Source organism: Papilio polytes, unplaced genomic scaffold (genome assembly GCF_000836215.1).
Source record: "Papilio polytes unplaced genomic scaffold, Ppol_1.0 DF824169.1, whole genome shotgun sequence".
NCBI lineage: Eukaryota > Metazoa > Arthropoda > Insecta > Lepidoptera > Papilionidae > Papilio > Papilio polytes.
In genome coordinates, this window is record NW_013525035.1 from 3,917,534 (window position 1) to 3,936,026 (window position 18,493).

Consider the following 18,493-nt stretch of genomic DNA (forward strand, 5'->3'; position numbering starts at 1 on the left):
AGGAAGGGGAAATGTCCACTTTATGTGCGTCTCGGTGGATTCAGGTGGCCGCTTGCTCGTTTGCCAACTTATATTATAATAAAAACCTTTCTCATTATGTTACCTTCTAAATGCATGTTACCATCACTCAATCAGAAAACGAACAAACATGTGATCATAAATGCAAGTATGCATTAGATAAGCCAAGATAACGGACTGAAGCCTTGAAATAGTCCTTGTTGCAATGTAAACAGATATAAAATGTAATCATTTTTTATAAACGCGGTGCACGAAAGCTGAAAGACTATCTTATCAATGGATAGGCTGCATTGGCCAGGTCGAATTGGCCAATGGCCAGCACCGTGTTCCACTTAGAAGGCAACGCTCCTAGAGAAGTTTTTAAAAGATAAACAGGTATATAAACACATAAGCAAGTAATGTGTCTATTTTAAGATCACATTTGTGAATGTCTTGTATGTGAACTCACAATAAAAAAGTAAAGTATTGGTTTGAAATGAAGAAGTTGAAGTTGCCAGTAACAGGGTCCCTATGTCAATGACGTAATCATCTTGGAAACTGCAGACAAAGCTAGCGCTAACCATTATTCTGTAATTAGTTTCTTTAACAGGCTTGAGGTATACCTGGTCTATTAGAAGATACATAGCCTTACTTGGAGATTTATAATAAACCAGCTTTCGTCCGCAACTCCGTCCGCGTGGGATTAAAAAAAAACAAAGGTGAGTAGTCTATGTGTTCTTCCAGACTATCCTCTACATCTATACCAAATTTCATCGAATTCCGTTCAGCTGTTTCGGCTACAAACTCTAACAAACCATCCATCCATCTATACTTTCGCATTTATAATATGACACCCTAAATCTATTGGTCAGTTAGGATGTAAAGACGCGATAATATTGGTTGATATATTTTATCATTGTGAACGCTCTCCCGGCCGTCACTAACGGCTACGTCACCGCGAGGGTCAGAAGTTTTCTATTCGCGTGCGAGTGACGCGCGCGCCGGTGACGATTCCCAATAGCTTTAAATACACCTCACCCCCCCAAAGCGTCGCGTCCAAACATTCAATGTAAAGATGGCATGATTCTTAAAACGTTCTATGCCTAGGGATGGGCGATTTAACGAACTAGTTGAATCAACTGATTATCACCCTTCGACGTTTCAACCAGTTGAATTCTTTGGGTACTATTATGCATGATTAACTAGTTGACTTTGTCAACTTGTCGACAGTTATGTCAGAGGGTAGATATAAAACTGATTCATTGGCAAAAAAGAATAAAAACGTTTAATTTGACTAGCTTGGTAATTTAAAGCAAATTTACTTGGATATTGCTTTCTACTCTCAGTCCAGCTCATCTTGACGTTTAATATAATAAAGAGTGACGTCATTTTTTCTTATTTGAGTGGAAATCAGATCGATATGACTTCATCGAGCTGTCGAGTCTCTCTGGCGCGTAATTAATAGCTTCTGGAGCGCCGTCACGACGGGGTAACGGCCGTCTAGTCGCCATATTTCAGATAACCCCCCCTCCTCCTGTTCTACCGCCGACTTTCAAACGGTGCGTTGCCAAATCGCTGGTAGTTATTGCGGTATGAATTGAAAAGTCGTTGAATGTTAAAATGCTTTTACAACCAAAAGTGGGCATGCCATATACTGGTATTACTGTAAGTTAGGATAACATTAAAAACTGATAATATTACCCATGTGACCCATAACTGTGTAATGATAATTACAATCTATGCATGATATAAAAGTACCATGAGACACACCACATGTGTGTTACGAAAAGATCAACTCAATTATATTACCTTATTTTTGAGCTACACATGTTTTATGTATGTTTACCTCTAATCAGAATAGATTTTATTACTTTGTATAGGTTCTCTATATCGCACCCATTTACATACATAAGAATATGCATGTTTGCTTAGTTATATCAGTTTCTATCAAACTGTTCGGATAAAACCAGAAGGAAAAACTATACTTGTACCATTCAACTGACAGTTAAAATTTTGACCTACACGCACAGTTTTAATTGAGATTGACTCTTTAGTTAAAAATAAGCATCAATAGCAGGCTGTAGGGAGTTCAGATATATAAAAAAAGACTCGATTAAGATATTAAAATCATCAAAATGTTAAAGGATTTGATGGAGGGTAGATGTAAATTATTTAATTTCTTAATGTAATTTCATACACAATAGTATACCTTACATCAATGTAGGACAATCCTAACAGTGCAATAGAAAAATTAAGTCTAACTTAGTAGTATTCAAATTAGTTCTTATTAATTACTAATTACAATGTTACAGAATTGCATTGTCTATGAGGAAAACAGACTAAAATATAAACTGTTAAAAATCAGACATAATAAATAACAGTATTTATAAAATACTGGCAGGCAAAATGCCAAAATATGGATGCTGGAACTGCCATAGCAATTATGTATTCATTTGAGGCCATAAATCTTTTCTATTTTATTCATAAATGGCCTATGGGTGTCCTCATTCATATATAAAAGTAGGACAACCCATTCTGCCAACTTCCCTGACTGTATTGATTAAAGATATGCTTTATAACCTCCAACCATCTGACAAAGTAATGCATGGATCACACTTGGCGAGGACAGTAATACTCATAACCCGGACAGACAATCAACTGGCACAGTGTGTAAGCTAACTGACCCCAAGTGATCCATACAATCTATGACTGGCTGGCGCAACTGTCTAACTGTACTGGCCAAGTGTGAACCACACATTACAATTGAGATTTTGTTCTTTTTGTCAGATCAGTGTTTTACATGTGAGCAAGTATTTAAATTAGTTTTTAAAATATACATAAATGAATGACATTAAAGCTATCAAATACAAGATTAGGTAGGGTCAGTAAAATATTTTACAACAATGTTTATTTCACTCACTTCCCGAAAGAGGGTACTCTATTCATCTGTATGTTTTTTTATAATCTTTACCTCCGAGTTAAAATTTTAAATAAACATTTGTATCAAAATTTGTACTACATTTACAGTTTGAGGTTGTTATTTTTTATACCTTAAGCTTATTTTAATCGCATAATATAATAGGAATATGGTGTTTATCACTTTTGTACAGTTTTCCATAAAATCTATGTACATAGGTATATGGCATAGATAAAACAGCATATGGTGTATATTTGCAGTGAGGTATTTAATTTCAATTAAAAATATGGTTGATAGTTAAATTTTTGTTTTTAAATACTTATTAGTTGGTACATGAATAAATTTTCCCCAGCAAAACTACCAAAAAACAACTGAAAGGAAAATGTTTTATTGATGAGTATATTAAATTATTTACAAAAAAAATATAATTATACTGTTGATTATGCAATGCAAATCATTTGTGTGGGCAAATAAAGTCTTATTTTGTTTGTGGATTTATATTTGCTTTTGGTATCCCACATAACCTGTAAACTACCGCGAATTATTGTATAATCTGCACTAATAATACCGCGTTGTCCACAGCAAAGCCGGTTTGTCTAGCGGCCGATAATGCCCGAGTATTTATTTTTACCCGTTACGTGAGCACAGCTGTCTACTTCGTCTCGCCCCGGCCAAGGGAAAACGAGATTCTCAACCAAACTTACTCCCAAGTACTTCTTAATATAACTTTGAATGTACCCATACAGTTTACAACGGATGTAGACATAATCCTACGTAGCTCGATTCGCTATATTTGGAACAGGTTTTAATCGGACCCGCAAGAGAAATTGTCTGCCCCAAATAGCAATGTTCAATGTCCGACTTATCCAAGCATGAAAAGAACCTATTTAGCGAGTGTACTGTAATAAAACAATCTTTCGTACCTTTTTAGTCCCCTGCAGTTGATGACACGTACTCTTAGATGGTTTCCAAAAGAATAATCACAAAATCCTAATCGAAGAAAGTTCACAGGGCGTACAATCACTAAAATCACAGCCAATGTGGTTAATGCACAAATGACTAGTCGCACACTAGAAGTTAACAGAAAATACACAGATTGCACTTACTTAAAATCTATGCTTTTCACAAAATATATCTAGCTAAACCGAAACGAAAAAACGCGCCAACTGTCAAACTAAAAAACTACGAGCACCGACGCGCCGCGCGACCGCGCGGTTTGAGTCCGCTTTTCTGACTGGTTGAACGAAATGAACGAAACCACCGCACAACACGCTCGTACACGAAATCCGTCCATCCGTCACCACACACCCGACGACAATTGGCCGAACATTACGGCATGCCGTTGCCGCAATTTACTTTTCATTTATAGTAAAACAAGGGCAATTTAGTTATCGCATAATTAATAAAATATTTTACTAGCGCTTTCGTTATCTATATCGCGATGCGACAAAATGAGATAACCGCTCGAATGTAGATTCTGGCGTTAAAGTTATACGACCAAGTTGAAAAGACCTCTGTGGAGTAAGTAGACACTTTTGAACGAGTATTCATCTATATTTGTGCGGGATAGACGACGGCCAGACGCGCATGCGTCGTGCAGACCGCGGGTGCGACGTCAGTGAATGACAAGCCTTGCGCTTGTATTACCCGATCGATTTTAAAAGAATAGTTGTGTCATGAACGATGAAGCGCTGAAACCGTTTTCTTCACTTAGTACGATAGTCGTAAAGTGCATTGCGCATGCGAATAGAAAACCGGTCATGCTTGACGGGTTTTTCTTTTAAAATGTTAGTAGGTTACAAAATATCTGCACTTACATTTTTGTTATGTTATTGAGAAATAAATAAATCGAATCCTAACTTACACAGCAAGTTTGTTAGAATTTTTTAAATTAGTGTAGGTTTAGTTTTTTAACGGTACAATTGGTACAATTAATTTGTACAGTTGGTACAGAGCAGCACAGTACATTAGAAAATACCGCTCTAATTGCAGATTTTTGTGGACTGATTCTAAAAATCATGTTTTTAACGTTTTTTTTTTATAAATGCGTTTTCTCTGGTAGTTCACTCAACATCGTCCTCCATATTAAATAAGGAAACTAGATTCATGCTTGGGAGCCGAAGCGTGACTACGGTGCGATCTACGCCTTAGATTTTTTCCTTTTTATTATTACAAAATAGTATTGGTTAAATATTCCGTTCGATTGTACGCATTAGCACCTTGAATGTCTGTTTTAATTATTTTAGTATAATAAATATAATAAGTCAAAAAGCTAAGGATTGCGTATACGATGTTACTGAAGGTAGACAAAATAGTTTCAATTTGAACTTTTTACCGTCATAAAAAAAAACACGAATCAACCTTTAATACTTTTATTTAAAAATACTGTTACTTCTTTGCTTAATTGCAATGCAAGGGACATTATCTACGAAAAATTCTATTCGAATTGGTTCGCTACCAGATAGACGTCGTGCGTCAAACGTTATCTTAATTATTTTTTAAGGCCCTGTAACGCATTGTCAGGCTTTTTAATGATAATGTTGTTGTTCACATCCATATCTTGTTGTACAACAATAATTATAAAACATTTCCAGTCGAAAGGCGGTAGTATGCATCCCGTGTAATTTCAAATTTCCGATTTAAAGAACATAAATTAGTATAATTATTAATAACTAGCTGTTCCCGTGCGGCTTCATCCGCATGAAATTATAAAATTTTATTTTATTGTTTACATCTGTCAAATTATCAATAGCAAATGTCAAAATGACATTACAAACCTTGGCAATCTTGCTTAGCAGCAACTTATGGTCTCTTTCCCACATTAGGTTTTTTATCCAAAAAATATACCTCCTAAGTTTAATCGCGTGAAAATATATAGCCTAAAGCGTGACTTAAGTGTAGGGCTTTTTATTTTAAAGGTTTTTTTTTTTTAAATATGCTGTAATTGCTGATATCTTAGGCAACAAAGAAGTGTGTGTTTACACTTTATTATAATAGTATAGTTATAGACATAGATTCTTACCTTCAGCCTCTCTCAGAGTTCATTTTTCATACTAAATCTGCACTAAGTGTGATCATTTAGCGACTTCTATGCAATTAATCTTCTCGTAAATGACATTTGCCTTCTGACAGTACGTTGGTGTTTTCATATTTATAATTATTTCCCTTAGTCCCTTAATCCTTTCCAAAGTGTTCTTTATTTCTAAAATTGTAACTAGTATATATATAACTGTTACAGTAATTTCATTGAAACATTTTTGCTTTGTTTTCAAATGTTTATTGGTTTATTTAATATCTTAATTGCAATTAAAACTTTGTAAAATATCATTTCGTTGGTCCGCGTTAGGAACTAAAAGTTGATAACCTAAAAATAGCATTAAACAATGCGCGTGATTACTTCATTGTCTGCCAACGTATCGCACGTGGCGCGAACGACGGATTTAGTGTTGCCCGTTTTATTTAGGGACGTTACACAACAATTTAATCGATACAAAACTCCGATAAATCGATACCTAGTCATAGAAAGCGATTGCTTTAACAGTTGTAGAGGCCGCAGCAACATTAGTTGCTGTATGAATTTATTGCCAAATTAATATCACTTAATAAGGAGCCGATTTTGATTACCACGATAAAAGGAACCATATTTAAAAATTAATAGTTTCGTACCTATTGTATTACAAAATAGTATAGCTTTTAATTTACAACTAAAGTTTTTTTTTTCGTACTTAGTCACTAAATATTTCTCCTCAATAACTACATTACACGATGATTCTACGCATGAGTCAAGGTAAATTGGTGTTAAAAAATAACTTCAAATCATCTTTGACGATGTAAATTCAATTTGAAACGATAAATATCAAAACAGACGGACAGATTGACTGTGCTGTTTAGTCTGTGCTGTTTGAACGCATCTATTTCTGATCACAGTCACAGTAAACTTCCAGCATAGTCAAGGCTCATTGTTCGAGTATTTCGATACAAATCAAGTCCTCAGTAACAGGGAACTCGTCGAGAATACTGAATAATATAAAATTTTTTGAAGTCTCTGAAAATGAGTGTATTAACAATAGCTCTTGCCCGCGACTTCGTCCACGAAATATTAAGATAAAAAAGTAGCCTATGATACGCTTGCCGGTGGATAGACGGCATAAGAGATGCGGAAACCGTTGGCATGGCAAACTGGAGGACCGTGGCCAGAGATAGGCCGAAATAGAACAAATTGCTGAACCAAGCCAAGGCCAACAAAGGGCTGTAGGGCTGTAGAAGTAAAAGAAGATGATACGCTTGTCTATGTTAGCTAACCATCAGTGAAAGTCCGATTAAAATCGGCCCAGCCATTCCGGATATTTTCCGGAACAGACGCGGCTTGCGGACAGACAGACAGACAAATTTTTTTTAACTCGATTATCGTTAACAGTAACGCAAATACATCATCTTCCCGATATCTAGAATTTTTCTTTTGATATTACAAACAGACACTCCATTTTTATTACTTGTATAAAAGATATATATAGATAATCATTAACAGTATTGTATTAAACAGTCCCAGTTTTAGTACTACCAGTACCCTAGTACCCCTTTTTAACATACGTTGGAAGTTGATAACTGTTCGTGAGACTGTAATTCCCAGAACTGTGGGGCTCTTTTCTATTTAGCGACATGCCCGGTTGTCCAATCGCGTCTTCGTTTACTTTCGTCCTTTTTAAATCTGACTTCAAGATTAAAATATCACTGAGTTACATTTTTATTCGCCTTGAAATGTATTTACTTAGTAAAAAAAAACATTGTTTACATCTTATCATTTGTGTGGCACTTCTTAAACATTTCGTGTAACGTGTAAATTATCACAATGCGGCAAACTTATCCGGGATCTAAAGCCTCGATAAAAATAAAGCAAATTGTAATTCTGACGCATGTGGTGCGAGTTTTGACGCACTTCTTCAAAACTGATAAGTAGATTGTGATAAGCACTGTCGCAGTATCACCTGAATACCGCTGGGTGTTGATTAATTGTTTAATTATTAATTTAATAATTATGGTGTCTATGGTCGCCAACTGATCGAGGCTAGGTTGGAGGGCAACTACCTATACTAGTTAGAACGAGCTGTCGCCCGTTCCAGATTGAGGCTAAGCGCCATCTGCGCTCGCCCACCTCAAGCCCGGTGAATCTGTAAATGCCTGTTCAAGGCAAACAATGGCCATTCAGTCACAAAAAAAAAACGCCCGCAAACTTCATTAGCGCCAATTTGGACCACCCGTTACGCCATTTTAACAGCGGAGAATAGGAAAAAAAAGTAGCCTATAGTGTACATATCCATGTCAGCTACCCTCCAGGAAAAGTCCTATCGAAATGTGCCCAACGGTTTCGGAGATTAAGCGGAATAAACGCGGCGTGCACCAGACAGTCGGACAAAAAAAATTTAATGCGATTTTCGCTATCAGCAACGCGAATGCATCATGTTCCCGAAATCTCTAATGTTTCTTTTGATATTACAAACAGATACCCCAATTTTATTAGATGTATACTAGTCAATATTATAAAGATGTTTCCACATTAGTATTTTTGTATGTATTGAAATAACTCAAAAACTACTGATCCGAGTTTAAAAATTGTTTCATCGTTAGAAAGGTATTTTAGCTGTGAGTAACATAGGCTTTATTTTATATATTACTTTTAATTACACACGGACGAAGTCGCGAGCAACAGATAGTCATTAGTATGGTCATAAAGTAGTTTTTATATTTTACATTTATCACGGCATGTGCATGGAAATAAGCCACTTTTTACGTGCCTTTGAATGAAATATAGATTTGAACTTCCATAACATTCGTTTTATTCTTAAAAACTAGAAAATCATGTTTCTCATGTGTTTCAACAGTGGAAACTCACGCTATATGTTTGTATACCACGCTGGTATCTGCCATTCATAGATACATTGCCAAGAGTTACATAATTTTATTGAGTGGAGAGTACAAAAGTACTCCCGAACTTGGCACGTCCTGAACAAGGCGTTACTTCGCGTTCATTACAACCGTCTTTTGAGAGCGGGCACTTTAAACTATCGCACAACTGTTGTGCGATTGTCGATTGTTTCGTAGCCAATTCAACTGTTTACTAGCACAACTAAAAATCGAGTAGTGTATACCACCAAATATACTCATAGGAATCAAAGTCAGACTTAGCAATTGTACGAAAGAACGCCTAAATTACATACGTGCATTTTGTCTATGCTTCTAAATTTTCCCATAAGTTACTCTTCCATTTTTTCTCTGTCCTTCATAAAACTAAAAGATCAAGCCATTTGTCTGATGTATTAAACAAAAACAATAACTGTAGACTAAACGTTGTAATGTCGTGATTTTAATAAACTGTAGTTTGTAAATGTCAGCGTTGCATAAAACGGTACGTTGTAGAAAGTTATGTCAAACAATTTTGACATAATGTAAAATAAATGGAATATACAAACTGAACAAACAATATTTTATGAATAAAATAATAGTTGTTTTAAATCTACACATCTATATCTTTACAGAAAATAAAATTGAAGTGTCTGTTTGTAATATCAAAAGAATAATTTCAAATTTCGGAAAGATGATGTATTTGCATTGCTGATAAAGAAAATCGCATTTATTTTATTCTTGTCTGTCTGTCTGTTCGCCGAGTTTGTTCCGGGTAATAAAACGGCTGGACCGATTTCGACCGATCTTTCACTGAAGGGTAGCTGACATAATGGGCATATTATCGGTTTATCTAAATATTGCGTGAAGGAAGTCGCGGGCGACAGCTAGTAGTATAATGAAAATTGTTGACTTTTAATATTAGTTTTCTGTTTAAATTGTAACGAAAAATTGTGCGTAAGATTAAATCAATTCCTAATACAAATACAATTATAAAATATTTGAGAATTGATTAAAACGACACGTAAATTGATACGAGAAATACGTATTTATCAAATTTATATCTATTGTAAGGTTATAATTTAGATTATATTTATTTTGACCTAAATAAATTAAGGTAAGATATATCAAAATTAATTAACTGTCATTATTAATCTGACTATTTTTAGGTTATGAGTTTTCGCTCCGAAAAAACTCGTACAAAAACCTACCATGGAGAATGATGAAAAGAAGTCCCTGATGACCAACATTCTAACTATAAAGATAAAATCATCTCTTGTGCTTTGCCTCGCTTTTATTCCTCTGAGCTTGTATGTATGTGCGCACAATACTCGATTTTTAGTTGTGCAACTAAACAGTTGAATTGGCTGCGAAACAATCGACAATCACACAACAGTAGTTCGATAGTTTAGTCAAAGGTATACGCCCGCCACTAACAGACATATTTAGGTCGTCTTTTTAAAATGCTATGTTTTTCAAAAACATGTGATTTAAGATTAAGATTTAAGTGATTTTTACTATTTGATACTTTATTTATTTATAAGTGAATGGATAAACGAACGGAAGGAACATCGAAATTGAACCCCCATGGATCTTTATGACCAACATTATAAATACTAGCGGAAGTGTAGATGTGTTACCAACCTTTGAGAAGATACTCTTGCTTTTTGAAGTTTATTGTATTGTTGAAGTTGTGTTTTTAATTATAATATTTTTAAAATAAAAAGCAAAAGTAAAGAATAAAGAAGGAATTAAAAATTATACTTATAATTTACATCTTGTACTTTAAGTGTGGAATTTGGATTTACCAATGATAAGATAATTGTGATATATTGATAAATGTTTATAATATTACAAAAACAATAATTGCAATTATGAAAAGAGATTTTTTTTTAATTTTATGACTAAATGTTGTATCGTATTTAATATCTTGAAGATAGATTTTTTATGTTTTAAAAAATAAACAAAGCAATAGAACTAATTAATTAAAAACAAAAAATTATAATATTATAATAACGTAGGCAAAGGTAAACGTCGTAGGGCTAGTAAAATCTTTAAATTATACTTCTAACCTAAAAACGTCAACGGATAAAAGAGTCCATGTTTACGAGGTTTTGTGGATCAATTAATTATCATATACATTGTACAGAGCTTGGGTACGAAGCTTGCCGAATTTAAACGAATCCCAAAGGCGAAATTGTAGCCGAAATACCGTAGAATTCCATTGCTGTGACACTTGTTTTTACTGTACTTTTTATAATCGTAACGTGATAGATGTGTGTAAATCAACTGTGCTGCAGTTCAAAAGATCAATTCAGCTAAATCCTGAACCGCTGAGCTGTGATTCAATTAAATGAGTAGCTCACAGCTCAACGATGTACGATAACTATGAGATCTGTCGAGCACGATAGCTCTCAACTTAGTACTTCATACCTCTATTCGTGTACAAATTGAGCTGATCTCCGAGCCTGTTACCAAGCAAGCAGTCAACTGATGTTCAAAAATAGAGAAATGAGCTGTTCGTACGTTGTGACATCTACACTATAAGATGTAACTAAAGGTTTTGTCCCGTGATATTTGTATTAACACCACCGATCTGTAGAAATAGATAGGTTTTTGGTTGTTAATGCCAACTAGTTTTTTTCAATTTAAACCTCCCCGTTGATAATGACAATTATTTATATCCCTATTATGTACAAGACACAAAATATAGTCTTATAGCCTGTCCATTTACATAGATCAGTGATACAATAAAATTCAGTAAAGGAATAAGTCTTCTACGGTTAGTGACGTCGCAAAAACTGGCAACATTTTTTTAAAACTAGTGAATAATTACGAGTCGTATAAAATGTCTTTTGCACATAAACTTTTACGTAGTTTCATGCATATATTAGGTTTTAATCATTTTTAACATTATTTTCATGTTGGCTTTCTGAATTCAAATGAGTGTCTCTTCGCTCTTTATGCATAGTAATTTTTAAATTACATTTTCTTTTATTATAATAGGATTTAATCCGTTATACTTACGTATTACATATTTGCATGAAATAATCCGTTGTACTTTCTTATTAAGATATTTTATAAGGTTATATTTACTTTTTTAATATGGTAGCTTGAATTAAAAATTATAGCCAATCACTACACTAATGAAAAATCACGGATTAACTCACGGGTAATTTGTGTATGTTGTTTAAGACCAGCTAGGGTTCTAATCAGGGTAGCTAGGGCTCTAGTAACGGCCTATATTGGCGAACAGGCCTGAAAGAGGACTTCTCATAAGAGTTTTATAAAGCACTTGGATTTTTAAAATATTTTGTATTTGATTTATCAATTAATAATTAAAGTAATTATTTAAATACATAATATGTATTATGTTATCTTAATAATTGTATTATGAAAATTTAAATTTCATTTTGCTGATAGTTCTTAAGGCTATGACGTCACCGCAGGCGCGCGCACATCGATCGTACCGCACCCTAAAGCGCTGCATTCACTCATCGTCTAAACCTATTATATTAGAACACTACGAGTAAATCGCTGACAGCGCTTTATTAACAACACTAAACCTTCGACTTTTAATTAAAATCTAGATCGGGGTTGTTTTTTTTTCTTGAAGATTTCAAGGTAATAATTAACGATATTGGTTTTATTTTTTATAGAAAAATTTAATAAAGGATAAGTCTGTTAAATGGAATATTACAAAATAATTTTTAAGCCATCTAACAACACTGGTAACATACTAGTTTTTTGTTTCGTATTAATAATAACTAACATTTGTGTTTACTCAAAATCCACTAAATTAACTTCAGAAAAGGCTGTAATTTTTTATCCATGTTACTCCTAACATATTTCTCATAATGAACATTTACTCAGATATTATTATCTGTTAATCTCTCATTATATGCTTCATTTTACTTAAGAATTAAAAAATCTCTTAATATGCGGCCAGAGAACACACATAAAAAGGCGCGTGTGGAGTATTCTTTCGTATGGCTTTGTATTGCTGTTAACGGGCGCCGGAGATATCTTGCCCAAGGCGCTTGTAATGCTAAAATAGGTTATGAATTTAGCGTATGTTACGAAAGTTACAAATGTTATCCGAAATTCTGTAGTAGAATATGAAACATAGAATAGACATGAATATAACTTTACTCGCATTTCACTCGCATACTTCCTTACGTTATTTGTGAATCAAGGTAAAAGATTACAGCGTATTTCGTGGAAAACAAAATGCTAACAATTTTGAACGATATTGTAGCCAAGTCACTTCATAGTAATGAAGACCGCCATTTTTATGCAAGTTGTCTTATTTCTTATACAAAATCTGGGAAAAAAGATGGGACACCCAGAAAGACGATATTGTCCCTTCTCTGTCGTATCTGGTTCCCTTTCAGACCCTGTCATCATAAGAAAAGGTTGGTAAGGGAAAGGGACTAAAATGAGATCTCGAACCTTCGTATGACAGATGTCACTTACCACTAGTTCATATAAAAATTGTGTTTGCTTTCCGATTCGAATTCGCGCGTTTATCTTACTCCGCTACCGCTTATGCCTTATTACGCTTTCTATTGTCAGCCGTCTCATTGATTTATAACTTCAGCCTCGCCTTTATTTCAGTTCTCTGAATATCATCATTTGCTTTTTACGATCTACCAGGATTTGTTTGTATCGTAACCATGCGGTGGTTAATTTAGTCTCTTAGTATCTTTCTCGTAACTTTATAGCATAAATATTCTATTTATTAGATACAAGCTGTTCCCGTGCGGCTTCGTTCGCATAAAATTGCAAATGTCAAAAATCAAATGCACAAATGACAACCATGGTAACCTTGCTTCCTTGATGTTGGCAGATTGTTGTTTATGGTACCTTTCCTGCATGAAGGTTTTTCCATTTCCAATTTATTAACCTTTAAGTTTAAGTTTAATTAAGTTTAATGCGAAATACATAGCCTAATGCGTGCCGTAAGTGTAGGGCTTTTTATTAAAGAAGGCATTATTCAAAAATATGGTGTGATTGCTGACATCCTACGTCACGAAGTGTTGTGCGTTCTTGCTTTATTATATTAGTATAGATACTGGGCTTTTACTAAAATACCCTTAAGTTCCTTCATTAGCGAAACTCTAGCTAGATAAACTACAGCAAATTCTAGAAAAAGTAATTATTTACTAATTTAGATGCATTTTATCTGTTGTAATTTGTAAGAGCGGGTTTGCATTTCTTAAACATTACAAAAATGTATTTTCATTTTTAATAATTAAGCACCTTATTTGATATCACTTGTCCCCAATACGTTTATTAGCTGAAGCTACCTTCGGATGTCGTGGGCTCTCATGAGACTCTTCTTGTCAAGTATAGATGGCGTTGATTCGGCACGTACTCACACTATCATAGTGTGCTTCACTTCTGTCAGTGACCTAGCTAATTCTTAATTAATTGGTGATAAATCCCTACCCTACTACTGCTAAAAGGATAATTCAGGTTATTGGTTTGAAACACAGAAACATACTCAAATACGAACCTACGAATGTGTGTATCGTCGCTGTGTTTTCAAAAAATGTTCGAAATAAAAATTTTACTTTACCTCATGCTAAAACTTGATTTGAAATCATGCATTTACCAACTTCCATTGTCTAAGTGTTACTTCAAAAACATAAGTAAAAGAAAATAAAAAATGGTGTATCGCACAACATTAGTAGAGAATCTTACCTGAACGGATTCGTCAGACGAATGTAGGCGACTGCTTGACCGGAATCCGTTGGTGTCTTCGAAGCCGGCGTCGCATCACACACGCCTCGCACTGCCGCCACACACCCGCGCACCGCCTCGTCTGTACCGACCCTTATTAACCCTACACCCTACACGAAGCCCTAACTACACACCCGAACACATTTTGACAGTTAAAATAAGGCTAGTCCACCTAAAGCACCTAAAGTCCTAACAGTTCGTCCCTGGTCGTTCGAAATTTAAATTTATTCTATTAAAAATTGGTGTCTCGCTCCCGCACTATTACCTGTCTTGGCTTTTGTGTGATTTAATGCGCGAAGCACGTAAACTACACCCGTCCCGCTCCATATACAGCGTTTTTATATCAGGGTGTTGTATCTATCTCTCTCGCACGTATCGCGGGCACGTTAATCTGAAACAATAGAGGGTTTGATTAATCCAGTGGTAGTTTGCAATTAGCGGCAACAAAATGGCGCTTCGTATTGTGATTGCGGTCTTTGGTGAATTAACATATTGTTATCAGACAATAGGTATGAAAGGAAAAAGCGTACAGTTAAAGAATTTAATTTGTTTCCCAACTACAATCGAATATTGTGTTTGCAAACTGTCACCATAAGATCTATAACTCAGCAGGTATGTTATGTGTTTTCGACATTGCATTTATCAATAGGTTAGGAAAAAGGTCTTGACTTTTCATGTAGCTACTTCATACTTTATTTTCACAAAAATATAATTGTAACTTAATTTCTGAAAGATTTTAACATTGATGTTATCTAAATAGGTTAAAAATAAGTCACGTAAGAAACCTTGACGGTAACAAAGGTATAAATAGTAATAAACCATTTTTTAATCGTTGAAATACAAATAACACGAAAAAAATGTTCATGTTCACGGAAGTTATAACTTATATAAAAAAATCTAGATTACGTAATCAACATAACTTTTATTTATACCGAAACTGGAATCACATAAGTATACTTGTATGTACTATCGCGGAAATTCGCGATGTTCCACTTACAGAAATTGCTTTTTTACGAGATAAACTCCGATTCTTTTTCGTCGCGTTGCACAAAACGGTATAATAATAAAAAAAGTAATTTGCCCTGTAAACTAATTGACCGTTTTCGTACAGAATTTAAAAACTATTGTTTTTTGTTCCTTACCGTAATCTGAATGTATACAAAATTTCCCAACATTTCATAAAAATAAAATTAATGACGATATTTGGTACAGAACTTGGCGTCGAAAATCTATAAATTAAGATCAAAACGTATTATTTTTCCGTAACCTTAATACCTAGGTCATTGGAACAGATTCGCCTGGCACTGAGCTACAGTGACGTCATCTCACTTAGCAAGTAAACAGCCGAGACAAGGCCTTAGCTTAGTACAACTTAAATCAATATTACTATAGTATAGGCGTCTCTTTTGTGACGTCATAGATTTCTTTACAGCCAGTAGTAAAAAAATATTTTAGAGTAGAATAAAATAAAATTAAAATATAAAAATAATTTTATTTAATTAAGTACAGTTACCTTACTTAATGTCTAATTTATATCATTTTATAAATGTATATAATAAAGGGTTAATAATTAATTACGCTATTTATCCGGCCCTGTCCTCGGTGTGAGGCCACACGACACGCGAGACTCAGTGTAAACACGTCCGGGTTTAAAATAAAACGTACATCATCTTTTGTCATACATTTATAAACGTGGGTTTACATTGACGAGACTGTATATAATTTTACCTGACTGTCTAATAACATAATATTTGACATAAGCATTCAGTAAATGATTATTACATTAGGGGTGTTCGCGTATTGGTTTATGTTATAGGCGATAAAAAATGTAACATCCATTTGGTTTTAAGTTCAAATAGGAATTACCACAAGATTTATAAATATATTATTTTTAAAAATGATCAAAAAAGGTGGTCGAAATGTCTACAACAGTTGTGTCGAGAAAATCTCATTAACTTTTTTTTTCAGTTTCAGAATAGTTTTTCGAACACAGTCAGTTGTCAATAGTGTTAGGTAGAGGACATAGTGTCGAGGAATTATGACCAGCTCCTCAAAGACTAGTTCACTGTGTAGATCAGGACCACCCCGATATATGTTGTCAAAGAATACATGATATGTGATTTATTTATAAAAACTTTAATAGCGTGATCTAGGCCAGGATATGATGACGAAATTAAAATCAGGATTATCCTCGTTTTAAATTAGTTATTACATTTATTAATTTAAAAAACAATTAATAACATTTATAAATATGCAGTTTTTTTGGGTTTAATAATTTATTTAAGTATATTAAATATTTTATAAGAAATTAGATTTTGATTAAAGAATTAAAAAAAACTTATTATTATTTAAAAAAAAAACTATAAGTCATTTTGACAGAAAAAATAAATAAATCATGGGATTAGAATTCAACATCATTTTCAGATCATATGCAGGATATTTTTTTGAAAATACCCACAGTTTAAATGTTTATGTATGTAAGATTTTTCTGCAGACTTTAAGGAGGGTATGTTGAAAATTATTCACGCATATTGCGTAACACAATAAGATACAAAAGCGCAAGTAAATTCTTCTTAAATTTAACCAGTTTATAACAGAGTTCCTTATTATTAAAGCTTTTAGACCGTTTCATTATAAACGTGAGTGTTTTTATTGTGTTGTTAAAATATAATACGAATGTATTAAATCATTTACAATTTTAATTAAATAAAATTGATGCAATCCTGTTTTTAACATTGTATCTTCGTTTTTGTTTGCAGAAATAGGACAGCGCCATCTCGTGTCGAAAAGCAAAACCGTCGAAACGTAAGTCAATTTACATTTGCTTCACTTTAAATGTCTCAATAGTTGTTTATTGCATTTCGATGTCTACAACATAGTGGAACATAATATATTAACAATAGTTGCTCTATTTATCTGTACATTTCAACGATTACGTTCAAAATCTCCCTAAACATTGTACATTTTACTCGACTACCATTTATCTTGTATTGTTGGTTTTATCGTATAACCAGTGTAAACTGACCTATCTCATCTCCTAAATCGACAATAAACTTGTACAAGTATTCGGATACGGTCAGGCCAATAACTCTGGTCGTGATACATCACGAAGTATTCTCGAGTGTATCAGAGCTATTGACTAGTTTATGTTGAGCTATGTCTTCGAAGACATTGTTGTGGAAATATTTGTGAGATCGGAGATCATGTATGTCTGGTCATAGTACATACGTCCGCGTTATTGAAGAGTAGCCAAGATGTCGGGTGCACGGCCAAGAGAAATAAACTTGTAGCAGTTATATTATAACCTATCCGCGACACGATCTACTGCTTGTATCTATATCAATATGGTCATTGTTAATTTATAAAAAAGAACGACAAAAGGTCTGCAATTTATTTATAAGTACTCTGTAACATTTAATGTACGCAATGGCCACAGCTACATTTAGATTTAGAATCACAATGTGAGATCTGCCTCTGAGTTTACGTTGTCAATCAAACATTGTTTCCCCTTGTTGTTTTCGGAGCTAAAAATAATGGGTATTTAAAAATTTTAATAACGCCTGCAGAAAATAATTAGTTTCAATCTACAATATAGCATTGCTATTTTTTTCCTAAATCATTTTTAGATATCGCTAATAAATTAAATTAAAATCATAGTTAACCGGATTATTTACAGTATTTTATCAAAAGAAAAGTATTTTTTGTTTTCGTATAACTTGAATACTGTAAAAGAGTCGAAGATATCAACAAAAAGCGATTTAAATTTTCGAAAGCCTCATACGTCGTAATGACGATTAGTGATGTACTGACCATCGCCAGTCAATATCGATACGGTGATGTTATATTACGCAGGCAGATTATTGTCGATAAACTCGAATTGCATATCCTTGTCAATGATTTATAGCGCATAGATTCACTTTGTTACTGTCATTGTAA

General features: G+C 33.9%; 1 protein-coding gene across 4 annotated transcripts in view; it reads right to left on the reverse strand.

The window, feature by feature from the left end:
* LOC106111345 (plasma membrane calcium-transporting ATPase 2) overlaps positions 1–18,493 on the reverse strand; it is a 133,011-nt gene that overhangs the window by 98,345 nt on the left and 16,173 nt on the right. Inside the window, exon 2 of one of the 4 annotated variants that reach the window (XM_013293379.1) lies at positions 14,519–14,948. The gene's annotated coding sequence lies outside the window, so the exon portion shown is untranslated. Of the gene's footprint in view, positions 1–3,837; positions 4,322–14,518; positions 14,949–18,493 lie in introns of those variants that run through there. The other 3 variants (XM_013293380.1, XM_013293378.1, XM_013293381.1) reach the window with 3 other exon arrangements.